General features: G+C 47.9%; 1 protein-coding gene across 3 annotated transcripts in view; it reads right to left on the bottom strand.

The window, feature by feature from the left end:
- Positions 1–17089, bottom strand: part of ACKR3 (atypical chemokine receptor 3) — a 43813-nt gene that overhangs the window by 17512 nt on the left and 9212 nt on the right. For 2 of the 3 annotated variants that reach the window (XM_053982498.1, XM_053982496.1), the window contains exons 3-5: positions 14567–14649; positions 4641–4816; positions 2465–2579 (exon numbers count right to left, since the gene is read on the bottom strand). The gene's annotated coding sequence lies outside the window, so the exon portion shown is untranslated. The remainder of the gene's footprint in view (positions 1–2464; positions 2580–4640; positions 4817–14566; positions 14650–17089) is intronic. The other variant, XM_053982497.1, reaches the window with a different exon arrangement.

The following is a 17089-nucleotide window of genomic DNA, read 5'->3' as shown; positions in this document are numbered from 1 at the left end:
CCCGTTTTCCACTGTCAAAAAGGAGATTCCCCGAGGCTCCTTTCCACTCTCTAAACAGCCAAAAAGTTGTTCTCCACCAGAAAAGAAACCTGGAGCTGATCTGAAGCCCATCAGTGGAAATTGGTGGAGCCCTCGCTGTCCTCAAGGAAGCCAGGAGAGCGGAAAGCAGAGAACCACACTCCTCAGAGCTTAAAATATTTACTTAAAGCTGGATGCCAGGAAGGTGAACCAAAATAATGTTTGAAAAGAGAGAGTGGCTATTTAAGGGATGGAAAGACAGATTGTAATTACAGGGTCATGGGATAAATTTAACATGGCTCATCTGAAACAAATTGAGAACCGATTAGGCACCCAAAATGAAACAAACACCTTTAAGTCCTTTATTAACTCTTGCTTGGAATAGCAGAGGAAATTCACTTTTAAAAGCAAATGCCTTCTCACTTTGCATAGAATTTTATAGGGATGAATCAGGTACTAAAGTTCTTGCCAGCAGTTGTTTTGCTTGGCTGCCTTAAAAGCAAACAAATAAACAAACCAAAAACCCCCAAACAACTTGATTGAAACTTCAGGCTAGTCCTGGAAAACTCCCAGCCCACCAGTAGAGCTGGCGGGGAATGTTCCAACAGGCAGATTTTGGGCAGAAGAAAGGTTTTCTGCCAAAAAAAAAAGTCGAGTTTCATGGAAATATCGTCATGGAAATATTTTCAGTTTTCCAGCAGGATAAAAATTGAAGGAACAACAGCTTAATTTTCAAGGTTAAGTCATCGTTTGGTCTAGATCAGCTGCTGTTCCCCACCCTTTGTGGGTCAAACTTTCTGTTGGAGTTCCCTTAACATGATTCATCCAACCCTCTCCCAGGAGAGACATTGCTTCCTTGGCATCCCTCCTGTATCCTGAGAAACACAGTCCAGCCAGAGGAGAATGGAAGCAGCTGCTCCAGGCTCTTGCACAGAAACAGGAGGACTTAATCATGCTCTTGACACGAAAAAGAAAAGGATCCATTTGGTTTCGAAGCCAAGCTGCAATGATGAGTCAAGCACAGCGCTGTAATCAGCACACACCCACCGCGGGCTCCAGAAGCGAGGGAGGGTAATTTATGGGTTATTACAGGGAACCAGGAGACAGCAGGATTGCCACCAGGCCAGCTGCCACTTCTGCCAGTCCCTCTAAATCCTCTGGATCCCCCAACAAGCTATGAATGGCCAAATGGATGAAGGAGAGGGCAAAAGGCACCTCCAACCGTTCTGCAAGACCTTCACCGAGCAGCCCGCTGTTGAGCAAGAGGCCCACACATGATGATTGGTCTTGCAAAACAGACATTACACACACTCTTGGGGCTTTCCCAGGCTAACAAGACATTTTGGCTCATCCTTCAGGATTTGGCATGAAGTACTTATTAGCACAGACAGGTGTTTGGGTAGCAGGGATGGCCAACCACGGCAGGGCAAACATCTGGTGCCCACGACCAGTTGCTCCAGAACAGCTCCTCGTGCCTTGGACATGCTGGGAAGTCAGAGAAAACCCAAGATGGATTTAGGGCAGTCCCTGGGACTCGGCATTGGTCTCACAGTGTGTTTGCACAGAGCAAAAGGTGCTGCTCACTGTGTTTGGGCTGCAGCTATCAGTAACTCCTAGGACTGCCCAGGAGTTCAGGGCAGGTCAACACGCCATGAACAATTCCTGTGTTCCAGAGATCAACATTCAGCAGTGACTGGTATTTACTTCATACCCTGAGTCACACGACCACTGTTAGTTCTGCATCAGCTCATTTAAGCAGACAGGGGTATGCTGATGGTATCTCAACCCCTCAAGACTTATTTTGTCAAAGGACCCCCACGCCCTGCCTTACCTTCAAGGATTCACTGGCATTCAGCCTGGAGGAGCAGTGAGCTAGAAATCCCAAAGTGGAGCCAGAAATAAATATTCCTCTCTGTTTACTCACTGAACTGCAGTCTCTTGGCTTTCCCACTCAAGAAAAACTTATCTTTGTAAGATTTCAACCAGCATTTACATCCCCATAACAAATCCACACAGAACTTGAATGAGCCAGATTAAATGGCTACAAGTGTTTTTGAGGTCATTGAAGTCAACAGAGCAAATTTCCTGTTGGGCTTCTCTCAGATAATGTAAAACAAAGCCATTTATTTACTCTCAAAAAGTATCTGGGATGACATAAGCCTGCTCTCACCAGCAAGAGGCAAGTGGGGCTTGTAATCCCTTGCATACATTTGGTCATTGAGGTCTTCTCTGAATTACAAGTGGAACTTCACACTTTGGGACAGCTGCTTTTGGAACCCTTTAGGACATGATGCTACCAGCTCAGCATCAGCCTATCAAGTACTTGAACAGAAACAACACTGCTGAGAATGAAGAGGATTCAATAAGCAAAATTACCACTTTAAAACCTTTTCAGGCGTTTCAAACCCGCCACATAGGTTCAGGAAATTCTGAGGCTCATTCCTACCTTCTTTTTCTCCTTCCTGCAGGTGATGTGGGGGTTTTCATGTGAGCCTGATACATGTCAATGCCATCTGTAAGGACCCTCGTTCCTGGATATTCACAAATGTTTTATTGCACAGCTGAAAAATGTGAGAAGGAATAAATTAAGAAGCATCTTGAGCAATCACGCACTCTTATGAGGCACATAAGATACTTTTAGGAAAAATGTACAACTACATTACAAAGCCCCTTGTTCTTCAAAGTGATGCTGATGCTGCAGAAAATGATAAATCAATACTGCAGAGGGCTTTCAAAACTGCTTGTTCCTTAGGGTTTATGAGGGGGCTGTGATGTCCAAGTTAAACGTAGGGGTTGCGTGCCTCCAAACCTATGTTCTTGCTTTCTGTGGGCTTTAGGCTGCCAAATCAAATGCAGAAATAGCTTCAAAAAGGGTTCAGAAGATGTAGGCGCACCCCAAGAAGCTGAGACATTGTGCCTGCTCTTACAGACACAAAGCCATCTGAAGTACTGAGGGGCAGCAAAGCTTTGACACACGGAGAGTCACAAGCTGCTGGTGACACGGAGCTATTGGCAGCTGCCCAGCTCATTATGCCCAGCCATCCTTTGAAGGCTATCGTTCTGTGGAACAGAAATCAATACCCCACACACTGCTACGAGCTGAGCCCGGGGGCTGGGACATTGGATCACCGGGAAAGCAAGGAAGGGGAACGCTGGGAGCGGGATAACACACAGGGAGCAAGCACAGCCTTGCCTGATCCTGAAATATGGAGTGAAAAAGGGGAGCTAGGAATATAAAACCCTCAGGTTCCTGCTGCAGGGAGCCTGGCTTGGGGTCCCTCCACACAAAGGCAGGTGCTGCTGATGGGTCCTTGCCATCAGCCTGTGTGGCCAGGCTGATGTCATCAGCCCCGTGTCAGACTGAGGGCTCTTACAAACACTGCCTCTGCTCCAAAGCGACCATCACTTCATACAAAAGCACTCCTTTATCTTCACAACATCGTCCCAAATTGCACAGGAAACACACCTTCCAGGGAAGCATTTTAATATTGATCACCCCCGGGGATCTGTGTCAGCAATGGATGAAGAAAGGCTTTAAGCACATCCGACAGGATCACTGTTGTCCAAGGCTTTGGATCTCTTTGTTGCCCTATCAAGACACTGCTCCGACCCGCTGGGCTCGTACCCCTCAATGCCAGGGGCTGGCTCCAGCTGCTTTTCATCGCTGTCTAAGAAATTATCACAGGAGACTTCATGCAATTAGGCCTCAAAAATGGGGATGTCAGTCCTCCAGGGGAACTAAGCCTGCTTCATGAAAGCCACTTCAGCCTTTGCTTTCGCTGCACAAGGTGTTTTTTTTTACCCTGAGGATTTCTATCAAAGCGAGACACTAGTCAAGACACAGCAAGCCACTGTAGTTTTACCTCTTTGTAGCTTATCAAGGTGAATGTCAGTGGAAAAAAAAAAAAATCTCAGAGGTGACCAGGCACAGAGATGGCCATCTAAAGTTACATACTTTGGTACAAGAAAAATAAAAAACCCACCCCTCTGTTTTTAGTAAAAGCAAACCTGGTCTGTCTCAGCGCCAGGACTCCGTTCAGAAATCGGCGACGGGAGCGTAATGAGCTGCACAAAGGCAGCCCTGTCACACCTCGCTGCTCCTCCCTGCAGACTGAAACCTCTCTCAGGATCCTCAGCCTGGCTGAAGGCACCTTCCAGCCCCCATTCCCAGTGTCCTGGTGCCTGGCCTGGGGAAGGGTGTGTTTCAAGGCCATGCTTCTCAGGGTAGCTCCAGCATCTCGCAGGATTTGAAGCAGGGGCTGCAAGCTGCTGGTCCTGCACACAAGGAATGCCAGGGGGAGGATGGATAGGGATGATATTTGTTCTGAATGTATGTGCTGCAAGAGCCTGCTTCAAACCCAGCTGTGCAAACAGAGGAAGCAAGGAGAGGTGTCTCTGGTGAAGGCCAGCTCTGTGTGGACAGTGGATGAGGGAAATTCAAGGCTCTGGATAGCACACTCCTTTTTCCTCCTCCATCCATTCCCGACCCTCCCCGATCTCTGCAGCCTCTCAGCTTGAAGACAAACGTGGGGCATCCCCAGAATTAAAAGCCTGCCATGTTAGGACTGCTTTGACTAATCCCTGCTGAAGCCAGGCTGCTACATCTGGCATGTTCAACCCACCTGGACTGGAGCTCCAAATCAAGGTGATGCTCCCATCTCAGCAGCCCGTGCTGAAATCCCAAGGCTGACAGGATTAAGGAGAGGAGACAGGAGCTGTCACTTCACCACTTCCCTTAGCATCTTCCTCTGAAGAGCTTAAGGCTTCTTACTTGGCCAAAATGTCTCCTGCATTTTCTCTGGTTGTGAAAAACAGCAACAAATTGAGACAAGGTGAAGAACTAAAGATTTCTAAAGTTGCAGCTGACATTCCCACTGGAGAGATCCAAGCTATTCCCAAAACGGAAACAGTTCCATCCTGAGGGGAAAAACCCTACTTCTTGCATTTTGGCTGGACTGGACTCGTACAATATTTATATTCACAGGCAATTTTTGCCTATGCAGCACCTGCTCACCCAGACCATCCATCACTCTCCTGCTACCCAGGCATTCCAGAAAATAAATTGGATAAATGTGGTCCAATCCTTCCTTTTTTGCCTCCTGGATATGACACTTAATTCCACACTGAAAACAAAGAAAAGCTAAATGTCTTTCAGTGTGAATGACTGCAGGATTTCACTGCAGATGTTTTATCCAAAATATTTCCTAAACATCTTCACTCAGCAAACAAGGACTGAGCTTGTAACTTCTTATGGTGTTTTACATTTTTATTGTGTCTGAAATGAAGACATCATAAAACAAGTTACTCTTGATCCCTTTTTTTCCCTAACTCTGTGTTCAGGAGAAGCAACAGGATGACCTAAAATACAAATTTACAGATAAAATTCATATTTAGCTTTATGGAGGGATAAAGCTCTTAATTGCTGGACATTTTGACAGAGATATTTCCTTACTGTGGCTGATCCAATCTGCAAAATTTCCTTTCATTTTCAGTCTGGGTACAAAATGTCAATGATCCAGGGGATAGAAATATTTGTAAAATGTCCATTTTTTTTTTTCTGGCCCTCACCAACACACTGGATTTGTCAGAAAACAAGATAGAAGATGAGAAATTGATTCTTGGCTGAGCTACAATTAAGTTGTAGCTTTCCCTTCACTTCCAGAGCTTTATTAGGCAGATTTTATTTGATGAAATCAATTATACGGCACGCTGGAGATAAGTTAGGGAATTAGCTTTGCTTATGCTAATGCCTGTCACTCCGGGGTGGTTTTGCCTGGGAAGAAGGTGTGGAATTTCATGTGATTTATTTAGGAACAAGCCTCATTATTCCAGGAGAGGAAGATGGCTGCAGGGAGGAAAGGTGAGGGCAGGACCATCACCTGTGGCATTGCTCATTTCCTAACATATTTTCCCCCCAGCACACAGAAGTCTTGTGGACATTTTGAACTCTGGGAGGGGCAGGGAGATGTCAAGGCCTTCTGGAGCTTTTCATTGGGGTGGTTTCACCCCTTGCTGGACTAACTCTTGGCTTCCTTATTTATTCCTTATTTATATTAATATTCTGTTAATATAATAACAGCACTAGAATACTGCAAAAGGGCCTGACAGAGCCTGTGCCAGTGGGGAGAAATTGTTTTCTCTTCTACAAATGGGGCACCCACCTGAATCCAGCACCAGGTGCTAAGTAAGGGCACAGATTTTCACTGTTGCTATTAACCTAACTCATCTTGAGATCCTTTGGAATTAAGCGCCTCTGGAGAGGAGGGAAAGCCTTTCAGTACCCATTTGGCACTGGACAAAATCAAAGGCAAGTCCAAAGGCTTCACCTGATTCCAGAAGGGGACAATTATGCCAATGATGGTACCTGCAAGGCACCTGGTGACACTGAGCTGGATACAAAGCTTAGGAAGCACAGCTGGTGTGAGTGCCACCTCTCCTTCCAACTGCATCACTCAGACTGGTAAAAACTGGAGGTAAGAGGGCCCTTCCTCAGATGACTGGATTTGACACAGAAATCTCTCAAAAATTGCTCAAGTGTCCTCTTGCAAACCAAGGTTTCAGAGGCTTCCAGCACTTCTTGATAAAGCAACACATTTCCTGAAAAGGCAAAACCAAACGAGCAAAATCAAATGTGAGGCTTTGTTTGCCTTAGAGCACAGGAACCAGCCCCCAGAAATGAAACCTTATCTGGTGCCTCTAACAGGCTGGATCCCTGTCTTTGCCTTGCTCCCAGATTTTCCTCCACACAGGCTGGCCTCTGAAGAGTCCTCCTGTGGCCACATGAAAGGCTTTTCACACCCTGCATGGCACCAGCCTTTAATGCAGCCCAAAATCAGGCCCACTTTTAGATCCCTTCCTGCTGGATCAGAGCTCAGGCTGCTCAGCCTTGAGTCTCCAACACGGAGCCTAAATGTACCGTGAAAAAATCTGGAAACAGAGGCACTTAGGCTTTTAATAAATGGAGATTTACTTAGTTTGAAGCTCAACATCAGATTTCTGCTGTACTTAAAGTAAATACCATCCATTAATGAAGAAAACATGGGTTGTTTGGTTTTTTTTATAAAAATAAACACACAAGAAATTTAAAAGCTACAGCTTGTAGCTTTCTAAGGATTGCTTTTAATAAGTTGTACATGTACCCACTTTAAGGCATGGAAATGGATTTGACTGTTCCAGAGCTTTTTCTCCAGTTTGATAGAAATGCTGCCAAGTTCAGACTGCCCAAAGTGAGACACATCAGGGATGTCCCCACAGCTTGGCACTGTGTGGGTCCCTGCTGGGGGCACATGCAACCACACAGACCAAGCACAGAGTGGGGAGCAAGGCTGAGAAGGTGATGGAAATCTTAAAAAAAGGGAAGGAAAAAACAACAACCAAAGCTTCCTGATGGCTTTCCCAGCTGATATCAAATACCAGCACCAGCTGGTTGCTGGTGGATGGAGTCCACACCAAAGTGAGGGGTCTGGTTTCTGTCAGCCACAGCAACAGGGAACGGGCCGAGCCCCATAAAAGGGCTGCAGCAGTTTTTGGGGAAAGCATTCCCAAGGAAAGCAGACTCTCCTTCCCACATGCCAGCCAGGGACACCTGCTTATCACCAGCACTTCTGTGGTGACCAAGGATGGCATGTGAGGGCACACAGTGCCAAGGGCTGCTGACCACAGAGAGGGAGCAGGCGCTCCTGTGTCTCCAACAGCAGAAAGTAACACAAATCCCCATGGACTGAACCCATTCACAAGTGTTTTAACCTCATTTCCACCACTGCATTCCCTTTCCCAGGCTTCTCCAGCTCCCATCTCCGTGACCTTTCCGTTGTCCTGCTCCCCCCACCTCTACACATGAACGTCACCTGTAAAATCCAGTCCCAGTCAGCTCTCCCTGACCTCTGCACCACACAAAAATTCCTCCTGCTAACATCAGACATGCTTGAATTAGCAAGGAAATGAAAACAAGCCACAGGAAAGGAGCGGGCTGGGGGAAAGGTGGGGATGGAATGCTAAGCAATCATGTCAAGTCACGGCTGGCCACATCCCGTTAGCCATGTCTGAGGGGTCCTTGTGTCAAAACAGCCCAGGAGGATCCTGCACAGCCAATCCTGCAGCACCTTGGGTGCTTTTTTGGGACAAGGACTCCTTCAAGGCATTGGCACCCAGTGGCTGCACAGCCCAGAGCTCCCCTGCTTTACACCAGGAGAACCCAAAAATCACCCAAGGCTCAGCCCTACAAAATCACCACCACTTTAGGAGATGCTTTGTAAAATTACTGTGCAGCTGGGGGAGAGGAGCTTGGAGAGGAATTAATGAATTTTACTTGGTATTAGAAATTTGCAAAGTTCTGATAAAAGTAATGAAAATTAAAAAAAAAAAAACCCAACAACAAAAAAACAGCATTGTTATTTCCAAAACAAGCTTGTTTTCCCTATTGCTTATTCTAACACAAACACCAGAGATTCCAGCAAAGGAAAGATTCCAGCACTGGCACAAGCAACTCTTTAACCCACCTCATAAAAATGGCTGAAAGTGAGAAAATAAATTCATTTTCTTTTCATCCAATATCTCCTCACCCTCCTTTTTGCTTGAGCATCCAAGGAAACACTTTCAAGGTTGACCAAATTGAGGCATTGAACAGTTTCTTTGATTTACCCAGGCAGAACCATAATCCCAACATATTTGCATATGAAAAACTGTCTCCCAAATTAATCTGTGTGGGGGCTAGGAGGAGACTGTCATTATATTGATGTATCTTTATATTTTCTAGTTCAAGGAGGTAAAAAACTATTTCCAACGCTGATTATGCCTTTTTCATTAGTGTGTTTTTAATGCTGTGATGTATTTTTCTCATTGAAAATACTCTTAGAAGCCCATTTCCTCCAAGCATCCCTTTAGAAGAACATGAGCTGCAGAAGCAACAACCACAGCCAGAAGAGCTGGGATCCTGAACACTCAGGTTGGGCTGCAACAGCAAAAAAAAAAAAAAGAGAAAACCAGCAGTGTCTGGCTCTTGGTAGGTTGATTAAGTGAGAAATGAGGAGGATTTGCTTCCCAGGACACACTATTTGCTCCCCACCACATAAACTAAAAAGGTCTTTATATAGAGGAATATTTATCAGTTCTTTCTGAGCTCTCCTGATCTGATCACACTGCAATACTCCAGTCTTCCATGTGATACGGAAAGAAATAAAGCTATATGGAAAGAAATTAAGTGACCACCTTTAAAACAGCTCCACAGGTGATAACCCTGGGAGAAGACAGCCCAGGAACATTAAAGATCAGACTTAAATCCAACGAGTCTAATGAAATTGTGTAGCTGCAGATGTGACTCCCTCCTTAACAGACTGGACCAAATTCAACTCTGCTCCAACGCACCCAGCCCAGCCGTGGCTCCCATCTCCAGCCTTAATGAAAGCCTGTCCATGGTTTGAACCCAGCAACAATTAACCTTGACAGGGGGAGATAAGATTCAAGTTTCAAAGCACAGAGGGTTTGCTGGGGTTTTGTGCGCTTTCATGAGGCTCTGATTATTATTTTAATGCAGTTGTTTGTGGTTTAGTTTCCTTTCCTTTTCTTTTTTTTTAAAACTCCCCTTAATGGTAACACTGAAAAGATAAAAGTTTATGCACTCATGGAAGAAGCCAAAGGATGGCCCAGGTCCAACCTACCTCCACCCCACCGCACTCCTCGGATACGCTTCCAGACAAGGGGAATCAGACAAAGAGGTGCTGTGGAGACTTTAGGACTGACTGGCCTCAGACTTTTTGGAAAAGGGAGAAGAACTCATTAGGTTAAAGGGAAAGCCAAAAGTAGTTGGGAGAGCGCTTTTTTAGGGGCCTGAAGTAAGAAGCCAACAGACCTCCACGTACTTCCCAGCAGGAAGCCTACAGTCATCCCCAGCACTGCTGATAGCCCCCTGTGCTTGGCAAGGTTCCACCCAACCATCTGGAGCTCATCCACCAAGGTGCAGCTCTGGGGGAGGAGACAGAGGGCCTGGCAGAGGTGTTCAGAGAGGAGGAGATCAGGAGGGAGACGAGGGCTTTGGCTCCTGAGCTTCAGTGTGGTTTCACTTGGCAGCAACTGAGGGTCCATTTCTTCTGCAGATGGTGCAGCTGCCACTGGCATGGGCAGCCCTAGGAGAACTTTAGGATAACCAGCAGTCGGTGCTGGCAGCAGCATGGAAACCCTCCCAAGGGCTGGGCCTGCTGCACTTTCATCGGTGCCATCGCCACTCACACCTGGTGTGTCCAGGCAGCTCCAGCCTCGTGGAGCAATACCTGCATCCCTTCTGCTCTCCCCAGCTGATGTTTTGATCCTGCTGGTGCCTTCAGCAGAGCTCCATCCCACTGGGGGCCAGCAGCTGGCTCGGCACATCCGCGCCGCCTTTGAAGGCAGCGGCGATGCTCACCCTCCCCGAGGGCTGCTAACGAGAGCCTGTTCTCTGCTGAGGTGGAAGTACAGCTCTGAAGCCTCCACCAGAGCTCTCCAGACAATGCAGCCACGGGAGGTCTTTCAGCAAGAGGAGAGAATCAAAGCTGGGGAGCGACCTGGTCAAAGCAGCTGAGGAAGGAGATGTAGGGGGGAGGTGGGAGAGAGCAGGCGCACTGCAAGCGTTGCAGTTTTCTTCCCGTGGCCATCGGGCAGCAAAGAGCAGTGGCAGGAGAGTTCCCAGGGCCTCTCAATATGGGCAAACATCACCTGGAAGGGTTGGCCACCTGTGGGGCTAGCAAATGTGCCACCAGCATAAGAGAAAAGCAAACTAGAGTGCAATCTATGGTGTTCATTTCTAGTCTCTCCAGACACGCCTTTGCACACTTGTGTCCCCCCCCGCTCTGCATTCATGCTGCCTGCACTGAAACCACTCATTAAGTTGAATGCATGGACTTCCCTTCTCTCACCCTAAACCTGACCTAGAGGACACCTTGCTGCAGGTGAGGGGAACAGGGAAAAGGAAAAAAAAGCAGAGGAAAGAGAAAAGGACAGGACTTTTGCCATGAGACCACCAGTAGATCACATAACCACCACCCACTGCAGCAATGAAAATACAGCCCAGGCTGAACTTTTCCTTCCCAACACACACCTCCATGTTAAGGTGATGCTGCCACATCCTCCCCATGGAAGCTTTTAAAGATGCAATTCATTCACCTTTCTCCCAGAGCAACTCCTCAAGCCTCATCCCAGTATTCCCAGATCTTTTGTTCTTTGTTGGCATGCTGTAAGCTCACTCATTTGTCTCCTTAAAACTTCTGCAGCTCTCTGCCCTCGTGCTAGGAATGACCACTTACTATCTGATGACCACCCCTTGAGCCAGAAACCTGGGAAGCTCCTCTTCCAAGGGCTGCTTGGAGCCCAGGAATGGCTTTTAAAGCATGTTGCTCTCACTGAAACCAGCCAAAGTTAAGCCTTTTTCTAAAGAGCAATACCACAAGGTTCTGCCACGAGGATTTCAATCACTGGGGAGAGGAGATTGCAAGGCAAGAGCCAGGGATGCTCCTGGCCAAGCTCTGCAGAAAAGATGCACCTGCAGGTAGAAATCAGGCTCCTCCTAGAGCCCAAACCAGCACCAAACCCACAGCTGAATCATGTGTCTTCTTTCAGATTTTCAGCCCCTAGATCAAAGGACAAAGCCACAAGGGCACAGTCATCTGTCTGACCTGTCCCAGATTTTTTGAACTACCCTAGAAAGCTACTTTAGCCTTTAGTAAAAAAAAAAAAAATGCTCCTGATAACAGAAGCCAGGTTTTAATATTGTGTGCATCATGGTGTGGCTCACAGCAGGGCACCAACCTTGCAGAAAACCTAGTTCAGGGGGAAAAGTCTTTCTAGTAGCCCAGGAGCCTCTAAAAAGGGGAAAAATGGGGCATCACACATCCAGAAAAACAAGACACGCTGACAAACTGACTGCTCGCAGCTTCCAAGCAATAAATGAGCCATGGGCAGCCTTGATTTTTAACAAGACATCACTAATGGTGTATTCCAAACGTAAAGAACAGTTCCTGGGGCCAAACCACCAAATCAGGGCTGCTTAAAAATCCCACAGCTTGTGAGACCTTGCAGAGCAGTGCTCCGAAGTGCTGCTGAGCACGGGATGATTCAGCCTTTGCCACATCCTTCCCTGCACGGCTTTCAAGTGCCAGGCGAGCACAGCGTTTTTCCTGCTGCTGGCTGATTTCAGATCCTTGACCTGGTAACGGTATCACATCTGCTAACTATTATCAGAGGGGGAGAAAGGCTCTCCCTCCTCACTTCCCTGCTCCAACCCCGCGCAGCACCGTGTTGTGTCTGTGAGAGCTGAAAGCAGCCGAGCTGTAATTCAAACAAATCAGATCTAATCACCCTTATCAGAAGGGTGATAAAGTCAACGAAGCTGAGAGGCTGCAAAAACACGAGGCAAAGAGGTATTTCTTGATGGGCATGGAAAGCCAACACCTCTGAAGAGCTGTTTTCCCCGCAGAGACATCGGATCACGGCGGGGCATTGCTGAAGAGAAGTGTCTGTGCCGGTTCCCTGCCATCTTTTGCAGACCTCAAAAGTGTTATTTCGCAAACTCTGCTGCTGAGGAGGGCTCTGAGACACAGAGGGCTGCACTCCACAGTCCCCCATAGCTCCAAAAATTTGGACAAAGCAGTCACAATCACTATAGATGGGCTGACACCGTGCCAGCCAGATGCTCAAGAGGTGCAGTGATGGTTCCAAACAAAACTTGGGAGACAGATCCAGGTGCTGTGGAGGTGACCACAAGTTTTACTTTGTTAGCACAGCTCCCCAGGCCAGAGCTGAATCTGGCACAGGCCCAGAGCTGAAGATGATGGTTTCCTGAGTGTCAGACCCCCTTTTGGAGGCCAGCACAGCCCTGGATGCTCAGAGAAGCACAGTGGGGCTCTAAGGGTCAATCTGCACACAGCACTATCTCACAACTGGCTCTCTTTGCCTGGTCGGCAAGCCATTGCCAGCTCCTGATCCCAAAGTCACCATCTCAGTGGCCCTGTACCACAGCAGCAACAATCCTTGGCAGTTTTCCTGCCTCAGGCTGCCCGGACTTTGTGAACTGGGGCTGTGATGAGATTCTTCTGGTTAAGCTCAGCTCCAGAGGAACCACCTGGAGCTCTTGGCCAGCACCAGGAGAGCCTCTGCCTTGCTCTGACTCACCTTCCCGTGGCAGAGGAGCCTGAGAAGCGTCCAGGAGAAGAGCCCTGTGCAGGCTGAGGCGTGCATGGGTGTGCAGACAGACAGGGAACTTCCTGACGCACGGTCCTGACCTCGCTCCAGCCAGTGTGACGCAAAACAAAGCTCCACTTACCCACTAGCAGGGGATGTCATGCAGGGATGGAAAAATGAGGGCTGGAAGAGACCTCAGGAGGTGACCTAGTCCAGCTCTGTGCCACGTTGGAAGAGTTAGCACTGTATTATCCTCGTCAGGCACACATCTAACCTATTCTGAAAGGCCTCTGGTAACAAAAGCAATATATTCCAGGGTTTTGCTATTTATATCCTGATTTTGAGTACTGCTCGAAGAATGGAGGGCACAGAGGGGAATTGCTGCATAATAGCTGGGAATAGCTGCATAATAGCTGAACACTGCATTACTGAAATGTTGCAGGACCCCGGGGGAAGCTGCTGAATAGGTAAGTACATCTCAGTACAAAATGTAAGGGCAGGGCCACCAGCAAGGTGACAAGTGCACATTGCACTGCCCCAATCGGCCTGGCCAGGCCACCTGGCAGGGTTGTGACATCTGGCAGAGCTGCCCAGGGTGGTCCTGGAGTCTCATTCTCTAGAGACATCCAAACACACCTGGATGGGTTCCTGTGTCACTTGCTCCAGGTGACCCAGGGGGTTGGACTGGAGGATCTCCAGAGATCCCATCCAACCCCAGTTATCCTGACCCTCCTTCACTGTGCAAGGTGATCTCAAAACTGCCTGGGTCCTGCAACCTTTGCCTCCCACAGAAGCTGTCCTGACATCCTTCCTAGGGATTAAAAAAACAGGCAAATAAAGTGGTGTTCTCAGCTGCATGGGAGAGGGTGTCCCTGCAAGATGGGGGTCTGGGTATATTGACACAAACACGCAGACTTTTGAAAAGAAGAGTGGAAACGCTTAGCGCAAAATCCCATTAGCAAATAACGGGATTTCTGGGAGCACCATCTGTGCACCACATTGAACACCCGCCCCGCAGCACGGAGACTGAGGCACGTTGCATATGGAAAGCCAGACAAAAGAATATACAATAATACACAAAGGCAGGGAAAACACATATAGCACGGGGAAGAAGCCAGAAGAGACTTTTTCCTCCCCATCCTCACAATACCCAAAATCCCATTCCCTTCACAGCCTTCCCACCGTGGCTCCTGAGGCACCTCACGTCCCTTTGTGCCCACTGTGAGGCCCCGTGATGCTGCCACAGAAGTGGAGAAAGAGCTTTGACGTGAATGAGAATCAGCTGACAAACCAAAGCTGTTGAGTGTGAGGTGACACAGAGGTTTAGCCTTAGAGATGGCTTTTTTTTCCCCCTCGGGTGTTTTCCAGGGAGGTCTCCCAGATTTCTAAGGCAAGAGATTACCTGGAAAAGGCTCTGTCTCATCCGTGAGCTTCTTCAGCTCCACCGCAGCAGAAAAGTCTGGAAGTAGCCATGCTGGGGTAACTCTGAAACAAAGCAAGAGAGGATTTGGTGTGAGTGGGTTTTAGAGAGCAAAACAAACCCCACTTTACAAGTTGGCAACTTGAAGGAGCCCTCTCCAGTGATACTCGAGCACCCTTTCTCCTCTGCACTTCAAACGTCTCTGTCTTTGTCCGCTCTCCCAAGGGCTCTTCAACAGCCTCCTCCAAAACAGCTATTACAGCAATTACTGCAATTAATTGATTTGCATATCCCCAAAGCCCCATCATTAGTGCAACACAGCCAAGCGTGTTAGTGTTTAATAATATCAATCAACAATTATTCATAACATCCCGCCCCGGCAGACCTAAATATAGAGACAAGCATTCATGCGAAAACAAAAAGGAGGGAAAAAAAAACCCCAGCAGCTAAACAAAAGAATTAATTTAGAGCAGAATTAGGATCATAGAAACAAGACAGACAAGAGACAAGGTCAGATGTCTCGCTCCCAGCTGATGTGAGACTCTCCCAACCTGCCTGCTCTCAGTTACTGAGTGAGCTGCAAGTAAATGAAGTGATTTTCTCCTTGTAGTAAACAGCCAGAGAGCTGCAATGAGCACAAACACAGTGGGGTAGAGGCAACAAGAGGTGACTTCCACAGTCTGCTGGCCCTGTTCAGAACAGCACTTCAGCTAAAGCTCAAGAGGGTCCCCATTCAGGACAACACTTAAGCACATGCTGAAATTTAGCTACGTGCTTAAATCCTGCTCCTCCCTGGGCCAGGCACGAGTTAAAGGGAAAGGCTGCTCTCCAGTTCTCCAGGCTTTTTTAGCAATGCAAGCTGCATCTCCTAGGGACTGTATGCTCTTTGCCAGCCTCTGGATTTGGAACCACATGGGGATGTGAGGCCAACACCACCAGGGTATCAGAGAGCTGACACATCTTTACCATGCAGGGTGTTTTCCAGGGCTTGGATGCGCCCAGGTCCCCCAGCCACCCTCTGATCCCACATGTGCTGCTCCGTGCCTCTCTTCAGGGAGGGTTTCCACCATCTTCAGCAGCAGGAGGAGGATTTTGCAAGAGCACGGGTCAGATTACCTTAATGTAATTAACAGATTTGTTGATCAAGCAAGAAGAACAGATATTGCCCTGAAACTGTGCCAAGAAAACTCAGGCACTCAGCTCCTCTGATGGTGTTGGCACCAAAAGCAACAAGTTTTTATACTGCTGGAGGAACTGGCAAGACTATGGTGGTACAAAGCCACAGCCTTGCTGCAAGCCCCAGCTTTTCACCAAGCTGGTGGAGTCCTGCTCTGGCAATATCCTATTTATTGAAGGAATTAGTCCAGGAAGGGCTCAGGAGATGCTTCCCGCTCTCGTGGACACAGCTGGAGCTGGGCAGGAATGTCCTTAACCCTCATCCCTCAGGACATCCCAACCACGCAGCAGTGTCAAAGCCACCCTAAGCTTCCTTCATCCTCACCAGTGCATCCCCAGGTCCCTCAGACAGCTCTGCCAGCACAATTCCGGCGTGGCAAACAGTCCAGATATCACAGAGGGTGGCAGGAAAGATGGAGCCAGCCATGAGGAGAAATGTGGCTGCAGGGAAGGAGCAACTCTACCCTTGCTTCCCACCCTTTGGCACTGAGACAAGCTCTCTAGAACACTTTTCCCTCTGCTTTGGCTCTGTCAATCCCATAGTCAGATCCCAACACTGTAAATCACATCAGCCTTAGCAGAGGACACCCAACTTTTCAGCTCTGGGCCCAGAGCTCCTGCTAAAACTACTGACTGCAGACTAAACAAAGCTTTTTTTTTTTACCCTGCCCACAGTCTGGACTCCTAACTGAAGACTCATCCAGCATGAAATCTATTCCCATTCCTTCCCTACCCCTTCCTGCCTCCATCAGTGCTGATGCTGGGGGAGGCATTGTGCCTCGATGGTAGGAAGGAATGAAGTGCAACGTCTCGTTGGCAGCACTCTAAATAGAGAAAGAAATAAGATTTTAGAGCCCCCTTGCCTTTTGTTGGCCTTCCAACTTCCCCCAGCGCCTGTAGCCACACACAACGAGCTGGGAGGTGTGCCCAAAGCAGGAGCAGGAAGCAAAACAAACTACAATTGCAGTAAACCACTTCAAAAAGGCTTTGGTTTCGCTCAGAGTCGCTTGAAAGGAAACTCGACGCCTCATCCCTCATCTTTCACACGTTTTAAAAGAAACATTAGTCTGATTGTCTGGGTTTTTCTTGGGGAAAAAATGCATTTCTGGAAGTCAGAGTTTAAAAGCAAAACATAAATAGGAAATATAAATGCTTCCTTAAACCCATATTCGGGTTGTTTGTGAAAATCTCCAGCAGCTTTCACTGCCTTCCAACAGCGACTGAGAGATGTTAGAGGAAAAGTAGGACATTAGAGGCCACACTGCTATTTTCCAGGAGAATGTGGAAGGGGAAATCCAAAACGACTCAGAGCACAACCCTGAGGACCTG

Source organism: Vidua macroura, chromosome 7 (assembly GCF_024509145.1).
Source record: "Vidua macroura isolate BioBank_ID:100142 chromosome 7, ASM2450914v1, whole genome shotgun sequence".
In the NCBI taxonomy this organism is placed as follows: domain Eukaryota; kingdom Metazoa; phylum Chordata; class Aves; order Passeriformes; family Viduidae; genus Vidua; species Vidua macroura.
This window is presented reverse-complemented; position numbering and strand designations above follow the sequence as displayed.